Here is a 9623-nt window from a genome sequence, read left to right as displayed (position 1 = left end):
GGGGGGGGGGAGAGAATGGACCAAGGCAGGGGCAGAATAGATTAGGCATTTGGCTGCACAGCTTAAATCCAGAGCTAATAAAAAAGCCAGTGGAAGGGGAAAAGTCACTGTCACATTGGTTTCTCTCCTCCCCCCTCCAGCCCCAACAACCTTGAGACATTAACAAGGATGCCAGTGTCAAAGTTAGACTCAGGACTCATAGTTTGTTAGACCACTCTGTTTTATTAGCACAGCGCTCTAATACATTCAGATAATGTGAGCCCCCATGCAAGATTCAAACAGTCTTATTTATACAGATAAAAGGGTGCAAACTAAACAAAGGGACAGAGCAAAATTGTAAAATTTGCCTGGGGCATAATATGCATATCCTGCTTCCTTATTAACTCTTATCGATCTAAGGCTAATGCTTCACCAATTGCCCTTAAGTGGGGCAATTCATTAAGCAGTTAATGTCTGCTTTCCTACCCCCTGGCTTGCAGCATTTCTCATTTCTACTTAAAGGTACCTACAGCATGCTTTAATTCATTCTACTTCTTTAATATAATTCATCTCACTTTCACACCAGAAATGGTCCCTAATTCCACAGGTTGAACCAGGGAAGTGAACAGGTGAGTTTAAACTGTTCCTATGCAGGCAGCAGGCTGGCTGAGGGAGAAGCCTCCCCAGGAAGTCCCCCTGGTCACTGCTGCAGCCCCTGCTGAGTGCCAGGTTAGTGGGAGAGGAAGCCTGGAGCCTAGTCCTGTCAACAGCCTGGCTGGAGGAGGAGGAAGAGAAACCAATGTGACAGTGACTTTTTTCCCCTTCCACTGGCTTTTTTTATTAGCTCTGGATTTAAGCTGTGCAGCCAAATGCCTAATCTATTCTGCCCCTGCCTTGGTCCATTCTCTCTCCTTCCCCCAAACTGTGAGTGAAATTAACAAGGGGGGGGGGGGGGAGGGCAGGGGGCAGAGTGGGCGCCATACCAGTAAGAGCTGTATTTTACTTTCACCTCTGGCAGTCAGACACCCACAACCTTCCTCTTCTCCTCCTCCCCACCCCACAATACACCCAAACCCCCCTCTCCTCAAAGCCCAGCTGCAGTGCCCCCCAGTCCAGATATCCCCACTGACTCCTCCCCAGAGCCCAGCCATGGGGCCCCTTGGCCCAGATACCTGCACTGCTTTCCAACCAGAGCCCAGCTGGGGGGGCCCAGCCCAGATATCCACCCCCCCCTCACCCAGGGATCCAGAGGAAGAAACAGCCTGATGCTCGGTCCCAGGCTTGAATGGAGTTTCCTGCACACAGCTGTCTCCTTCCCTCAGGGCATGTGGGGAACTGGAGCTGCCAGGAACTCTCTAGCTTCCTCTCCCTCCCCCATCAGTGTCTCCAGTGTGTGGACTGGGCTCTGCTGGGTCCAGTGGCCCCTAGTAGCCCTGCAGTCCATTTCTGTGGAGGAAAGGAAATTCTGCATGCACAACATTAATTTCTGAGAAATTCTGCATTGTGCAGTGGACAGACACATTCTCCCCTGGCACATGTAGTGCAGCACAGCTCCCTGCAGTGTGGCAAACTAGGGCATGCCCCCCAGAAGTCTTAGCACCCCACATGAAGTACTATGTGGATGCAGGATATCACAGCAACTTGTAGAGTCAAAGGCCTGAAGGGACCATTATGATCATTTGGTCTGGCCTCCTGTGTAACACAGGCCAGAGACCTGCCTACAAGTTGTTCTGTAGAGTGGCTATTTTTTCCTCCTAAAAGGATAACCTAAGGGAAGTACTCAAGGGTGGATTGCTTATGTGAATTCTGGAGTTCAGACCCACCTGCAGTGAAACAGAGGCATCCTCCAAAAGATGCACCCAGTTAGCAAACACACAATGAGAGCACATTGGTGTGTTCGGATAAGCCTGGCACTCTTGTCCCAGTTGTACCAGATGCTCTATACTCTTCACAGTAAAGGTCCTATCTATCTCATAGAACTGGAAGGGATCTGGAAAGGTCATTGAGTCCAGCCCCCTGCCTTCACTAGCAGGCCCAAGTACTGATTTTGCCCCAGATCCCTAAGGCCATGTCTAACTACCTGCCGGATTGGCAGGTAGTAATCGATCTATCGGATCGATTTATCTCATCTAGGTGAGATGCAATAAATCAATCCCTGAATCAACACCCCTACTCCAGCTTGGCAGGAGGAGTAAGTGGAGTCGAGGCAGTCAACTTGTTGCTCTGGACGGCCAGGTAAGTCAAACTAAGATACTTTGACTTCAGCTACACAAATAATGTAGCTGAGATCATGGTGTGTGGTTGTTTTTTCTCTCCTCCCTCATGTAGACAAGCCCATAGTGGCCCCCTCAAGGATTGAACTCTCAACCCTGGGTTTAGCTGGCCAATGCTCAAACCACTGAGTTATCCCTCCCCCTCTGCCAAAGAGATTAGTCTCAGGAATGCATTTTTCTTTCCCAACACTCTTTCTGTGTTTGGACAGCACCCAGCCAATGCAGTCCTGGCACCCCCACAACACACAATAAGATAATTGCACCAAGTGGAACATTAAAACAAAAAGGCCTGTAGACAAACAAAGCCACCTCATTCCTCTCCTCTTTGTGGTGGCCTTTCCAAGGGGCTAGTTGCTGGAGTTTGTCTTTCTGTTAGTGGAAGGGGGTATCTCTGCTTTCCTGCTAATAGCAATTTCATTTCTTGTCATAGGAAGAGCTGTGCTAATAAACAGCAGTTTGATGTTTGTCCAATATGTAACAAACAGAAGCCTCAAATCACACTGGCATCAAGGGTGCATTCCATACCCCTAATTTGTTGTCCTTTTCTATACCTTTCCAGTTCTAATATATATATTTTTAAGATGGGGTAACCAAATCTGCATGCAGTAGTCAAGGTGCGGGCATACCATGTGTTTAAATAGTAGCATTATGATATTTTCTGTCTTATCTATCACTTTCCTAATAGTTCCCATCATTCTGTTGGCTTTTTTGACTACCACTGCACATTGAGTGGATGTTTTCTGAGAACTATCCACAATGACTCCAAGATCTTTAAGTGGTAACAGCTAACTTAGGCCCCATGATGTGGTATGTATAGTAGGGATTATGTTTTTCCATTGTGCATTACTCTGCAGTAAGGGGCTTTCACTGCCTGCCCTGCAACTCTACGTGCCTTCAGTGCTCTGCTTCTGTGGCTCACACCAACAGCCCACATACAAGCATGCAGGTCCCACCCCGCTTCCGCCGGCCTTGGTTACATTTTGCAGAGTGACCCCAACACCTTCCCAGTCCCAAATTGCCCCAAACACATCTGTCTTGTGATCATCTGCTGAGGTTCCCAGAATTCTGAGTTAGTGTTACCCTTCTCAGCCTCTGCCAGTGAGAGCTTTGCTAGTGGGAAGCTGTGTGACAACTCCCAGACATGCCAGCTTGTCTGTCTGGCCAGCCAACTCTGCAGGAGTCTGCTAGTCCACACCTTGCCTTGGAGGTAACAAACCATGACCCCCAAGCTCCCCAAATATGTCTCCCTGCAGCATCCACTCCCACAAGTCATTAAGTTCACTGCACCTTTAAAGAGACAGTAATACCAGCTTGTTAATGGAACTGGGGTTTGAAATAAGAGTGTTTGTCAATCACAGCACTGAACTGGCATATAATTAAATTAAAACAAGTTTATTAAACAAAGTCATAGGTGTATGTGATAGAGTTTAAACAAGCAAAAGTAAAAATGAATTTCAGCAAGTTACAATCTTTGCCCAAGCAGGATTCTTATCTGTATTGAAGGATCCCTCTGCCTCAGATATACAGGAGCTCTGGCCTTTTGTATCTGTCCAGTAGAATCCTAGAATATCAGGGTTAGAAGGGACCTCAGGAGGTCATCTAGTCCAACCCCCTGCTCAAAGCAGGACCAAATCCCCAACTAAATCATCCCAGCTGGGGCTTTGTCAAGCTGGGCCTTAAACTCCTAAGGAAGGAGATTCCACCACCTCCCTAGGTAAACCCCTCCAGAGCTTCACCACCCTTCTAGTGAAATAGTTTCTTCTACTATCCAACCAAAACCTCCCACCCCACTGCAACTTGAGACCGTTACTCCTTGTAACGCATACCAAAAATGACTGACTTTCTTCTGCTTATATTTCCCAAAGTTCATTAACCTTCCTTCAAGAGGCAGGAAGGCTTCCGGCTGTTCTTCCCATCCCCTTGCTGATTCATATGTAAATTAGACTTCCATTGTTGTTGGTCACATCTTGCTTAATTTCACTGGAGACAAGTAGATAGCTACCTTTCCTCCTGGCAGGAGGGAACCAGTTTCTCCCTGTGTTTGGTCACAGATTGTAAAGCATGATATTGGTGAATATCCATAATTCCCCATATAGTGTTAATAAGATAATGGTGAAATATCTGCAATCACCAGTATCTCACAGGCTGTTCTAAAAGACCTTGCTTGGTACACTTCTATCATACAGGTTTCAGAGCGGTAGCCATGTTAGTCGGTATCGGCAAAAACAATGAGGAGTCCTTGTGGCATCTTAGGCTATATCTACACTACAGGGGGGAGTCGATTTCAGATACGCAAATTCAGCTACGTGAATAGCGTAGCTGAATTTGACATATCGCAGCCGACTTACCCCGCTGTGAGGACGGCGGCAAAATCGACCTCTGCAGCTTCCCGTCGACGGTGCTTACTCCACCAGCGGAGGTGGGAGTAAGAGCATCGATTCGGGGATCGATTGTTGCGTCCCAATGGGACGCGATAAATTGATCCCCGAGAGGTCGATTTCTACCTGCCGATTCAGGTGGGTAGTGTAGACCCAGCCTTAGAGACTAACAAACTTATTTGGGCATAAGCTTTCATGGGCTAGAACCCATTTCATCAGATGCATGGAGTGGAAAATACAGGAGCAGGTATAAATACATGAAAAGATGGGAGTTGCCTTACCAAGTGTGAGGTCAGTCTAACAAGAATTCAATTAACAGTAGGATACCAGAAGAAAAATAACTTTTGTAGTTGAAATGGGCCACTCTCATTACCAACAGTTGACAACAAGGTGTGAGTAACAGTAGGGGGAAATTAGTATGGGGGAAATTAGGTTTAGGTTTTGTAATGACCCAACCACTCCCAGTCTTTATTCAGGCCTAATTTCCAAACTGGACACCATCAAATTAGGCCTGAATAAAGACTGGGAGTGGTTGGGTCATTACAAAACCTAAACCTAATTTCCAAAATGAATAATTTTGTTAGTCTCTCAGATGCCCCAAGGACTCCTCATTGTTTCTCTCATACAGTAATATTGGATTGCATCAACTGATTTTATTGCTTAGTGTTTGAAGTTCAGAGCCACTGTCCTTGTAGCCCAATAAACAATTGCAGTGTATTCTCCAATAAAGTTCCTTTTCTCCTTCTGGGAAGAGGTACCATGTGGCCTGGTGAAGACTTCATGCAGGCTCCTTCCCAGCTGATGGTGGTTGAGTTATTGCCATCTCCCCTTGCTAGCTTGATGGCTTTGTTTACCTGTTCTGTAAATTCACCTTCATTGCCACTGCCTGGTGATCATGGGGGTCAAACAAGCAAATAGACATTCCTTTGTCTAAGGCAGACTGGGCTTATGCATTGCTTACCAAACTCATTTTAAGAACATAACTTCAGCAGTTGTGTATTACCCTTTGTACGTGCCCCATACATCCATCATGCAGTGATTAGTGGGGCCATCGTGTTACCAGTTGGTATATGAAACCTTACGCAACAACCTTTTTGATACAGGTTATGACACCAGTGTGCAAGGTGTAGTGAGCACATCAGGCCTGCCGAGCTGCTGACGCAGGTTAGTGGCATGCCAGTAGAGCTCCGTCATGTTTGATGATAGGAAACTTGGAGCTTTTATCAAAATAACTTTATTGCCCATCCAGTAGTGCAAACAATAAAATCATTAACTGACCAAGGCTTGCAAACTGTTAACCCCAGTACCACAAAATAAAAGGCTGCAAATTTGGGAACAGTGAAAGAAGGCAGAATACCTAAAAGAGCTGTGCCCATTTCTGTTGCACTGCTTGTAAGTGTGCGTAGGTGCAGGAGTTTAGCTTGTTTCATCCTTCCCTTGCAATGTAGAATGAGGAGGAAAGAAGCCTGCAGTTGGATGGGAGCTGGGGTCCCAGTATCTGCTGTTTTCCATGTCCTGCAGTGTAGAGTGGGGAGGGAAGGGCCTGTGGCTAGAATCTGGGAAGGGTAAAGCTGCTCCCGGTACAGTGTTCATAGGTTGCAGGCAGTGCAATCCATTAGGTGACCTAGGTGGTCGCCTAGGGTGCTACAATTTGGGGGGCGGCGACTACAGCGATATTTTGGCTGCGGGACCTTCCACTGCCTCTGGGGGGTGGGGGTGGCATTTCAGGGCGGGACCTTCTGCCGCCTAGGGCAGCAGAAAAGCTGGCGGCGCTCCTGGCTGCAGGATATGGCTGGGATATGGTGGTGGATGGAACACTGCTTTAAGACTAGATCTTTGTAGTGTCTTGTTTTTACTGCATCTGGCATTTTGGCAGACACATGTACATTACATAGGTGTGTTAACCTCACTGCTAGCTTGCCAGGATGGGGAGCATGGCAATCGAGGGAGGGAGCAGGTATTGGAAAGGGGAGTGGGCGTGGGTGCTGGCCCAGCCAGGGCCCATGGATTATTAAAATGTAGGGACAACAATCAGTTGAGGAGTTCAGCTTTGCCACTGTAGATGCCATTTTGAGCATGGGATGAGAGGGGCACCTGAACACTCAACCAGCAGAGAGTGGGGAAGGGGCTGACTCTAGTTTCTGAACTAATTTAGGGCTGGCTTCCTAAGGAAGTTGCACCTGTTTCACTCTAAGGTGGGAATTTCAACCAGTTAGTAAAACTGGTGTAACCCTACCCCACCTAGGGTTGCCAGATGTCTGGTTTTTGATCGGAATGCCTGGTCGAAAAGGGGCTCTGACAGCTCCGGTCAGAACCACTGATCGGGCCGTTAAAAGTCCAGTTGGCAGCGCAGTGGGTCTAAGGCAGGCTCCCTGCCTGCTGTGGCTTCCAGCCTGCTGTGGCTTCCAGAAGCAGCAGCATGTTCCCCCTCCAGGTCATATGCATAGGGGCAGCCAGGGGGCTCTGCACGCTGCCCCCACCCCAAGCGCTGGCTCTGCAGCTTCTGGGAACTGCAGCCATTGAGAGCTGCAGGGGCAGCGTTTGGGGACAGAGCAGCATGCAGAGCCACCTGGCTGCACCTCTGCATAGGAGCTGGAGGGAGGGACATGCCGTTGCTTCTGGGAGCTGCCTGAGGTAAGCACCGCCCAGAGCCTCCTCCCTGATTGATCTCTCTCCTCCTCCTCCTTCCCCCCCCTTGGCCTCAGCCCAGAGCAACTCCTGCACCCCAAATCCCTTATCCCCAGCACCCTCAGCTGGAGCCCTCACTGCAACCTCCTGCCCCACCCTGGAGCACCCTGCAAACCCCTTATCCCCCACCCCAGAGCCCACATCCCCAGCCAGAGCCCTCAACCCTTCTGCACTTAAACCCGCAGCCCCCTTCTCCACCCTGAACCCGTCATAGAATCATAGACTAAACTATCAGGGTTGGAAGGGACCTCAGGAGGTCATCTAGTCCAACCCCCTGCTCAAAGCAGGACCAATCCCCAACTAAATCATCCCAGCCAGGGCTTTGTCAAGCCGGGCATTAAAAACCTCTAAGGAAGGAGATTCCACCACCTCCCTAGGGAACCCACTCCAGAGCTTGCACCCCCAGCTAGAGCCCGCAGCCCCCTCCTGCACTTCAAACCCCTCATTTCTGGCCACACCCCAGAGCCCACACTAAGTGATTCTGCAGCAATCCCATAGCTTCTGGTCAAGCTAGTGCATATTTCTTTAGAAAGAGACATCTGATCTTGATTTACAGACTTCAGGTGATGGAGAATCCACCCCAACCTTATCCCAATGATTCATTGTCCTCCTTGTTAATCACGTGCACCTTATTTCTAGTCTGAATTTGTCTAGCTTCAGCTTTCAGCTGGCTGCACCAGCTGGCTGATCTTGCTCTGCCTTTGCCTGCTAGATGAAAGTCCTCTATTTGAAATCTTATCCCTTTGTAGCTACTTGTAGACTGTGTGGTCAAGTCACCTCTTAACTTTCTCTGCAATAAGCTAAATAGATCGAGAGAGAGAGACTCCAGATCATTCTTTTAGTTCTTTTTTGAACCCTTTCTAATTTGTCAATGTCCTTTTTGACATGAGGAACCAGAACTGGACCAGTCCCCAGTGATATACACCGAGCTAATATTACCTTCCTACTCCTGCTTGTTCTTCCCATCCCTCCACCTACTAAAGGACGCTTCCAGAGCTGTGACTGTGGGTGTGAGCTACATTGGCACAGCTGGTTTGGGAGGCTACAGAACCAGAGTAGCAGGGGATGCTGCAGGTAAATAATGCCACACATCTGCAGAGCTGGGGTGAGTGAAGTTTGCGGAGCACCTCTCCGTGTTGCACCTGGCTCTGCTTGGGAGGGCAAGAAAATTTTATTGCTTATCTGAATGTTACAATTCCAAATTCAGTTCAGAGACACAAGGGCTGGATTCGCACTGGGTTGGAGGATTGTCTCAGTCAAGTTCCCCAAATAGCAAACGCTGGATACTGAAAGCCTGCAGAGGAGCTTGACCCAGCACCAGGCTCATGCCTAGAGCCACCTGACTGCTGAAAAAGCATTTATGGCTAGATCTTTATAAGACATCAGCTTCCCCTGTGAGCAATGGTCCCTACAGTCCTTCCAACTCCCTCTCCAGTGGAGAAATCCCACCTTGCCCCTCCACTGAGAGCAATGGAGATCTCTGCTTCCCTCCCCCATTGAGAGCAGTGGGGAATTCCCTCCCCAGGCTGTTCTCAATGGGAGCTCTTGGATGCTGAGCTCACTTGTAAACCTGGCCTCCAGCCTCTGCCCCTGGGTACCCATGCTGTCCCGGGGCAGCCATGAGGCCTGCTGGCAGGAGCTGTCCTGCTGAAAGAGGCGACTCAGCATTGCTGAGTGTAATGTAGCTGATCAGTGGCCGTTTCTGTGCAGATTCCTGCCCCCTGCTCCTCTGGGCCATGGGGTCTTGTCAGAACTTGGCACTGAGCAAACCACCGTTTTCCCCCATCTGTGAATTAGGGCTGAGGAAAAGTTAATAAATCTCCAAACAGCAGGCAGGCCCTCAGCTGGAAAGCACAATAACCTCCCTCCATGCTATAGAACATGCTCCAGCTGCTTGTGATTTGCCAGACCAGCTAGCTCTCCCTGCCAGCTGGCATGGCAGGGCTCGTCAGAGGTTTGTGCTGGGGATGCTGGTTAGTTCTTCCCCCTGCTGCTGGCTGGAGTTTTTGGAGGAGGCCTGGTTGTGCAAGGCAACTGCTGTCCCCTGCCAAAATCTCTGTGCTACCCAGGGAGCAGTTATTGAGCTCCAAAGGCACCTCTGTCACTGGCACCCAGCAGGCTAACCTGAGGGAATTGACTATTGACGTTCACCAGGCTTGTCTCAGATCCTCCCCCTCCCCAGAGGAGATGGGTCCCGTAGCTTGACAGTGCAAAGTGCGTGCAGTGGATCCCCTCCCTCCCTCCCTCCCCCACCATGGTGCTGCTGCTCAGGAGGTGAGGATAGCTTTCATTCTGCTCTGTCCTC

General features: G+C 49.2%; 1 protein-coding gene across 3 annotated transcripts in view; it reads left to right on the top strand.

Moving 5' to 3' along the window:
• ALPL (alkaline phosphatase, biomineralization associated) overlaps positions 1-9623 on the top strand; it is an 85458-nt gene that overhangs the window by 10283 nt on the left and 65552 nt on the right. Inside the window, exon 2 of one of the 3 annotated variants that reach the window (XM_034753431.1) lies at positions 8209-8392. The exons of the other annotated variants lie outside the window; for them this stretch is intronic. The gene's annotated coding sequence lies outside the window, so the exon portion shown is untranslated. The remainder of the gene's footprint in view (positions 1-8208; positions 8393-9623) is intronic. 3 annotated transcript variants of the gene reach the window in all.

The sequence above is a fragment of the Trachemys scripta genome, chromosome 19 (genome assembly GCF_013100865.1).
Source record: "Trachemys scripta elegans isolate TJP31775 chromosome 19, CAS_Tse_1.0, whole genome shotgun sequence".
Lineage (NCBI taxonomy): Eukaryota > Metazoa > Chordata > Testudines > Emydidae > Trachemys > Trachemys scripta.
The sequence above is the reverse complement of the archived record's forward strand: the minus strand, read 5'-3'. Positions and strand labels throughout refer to the sequence as shown.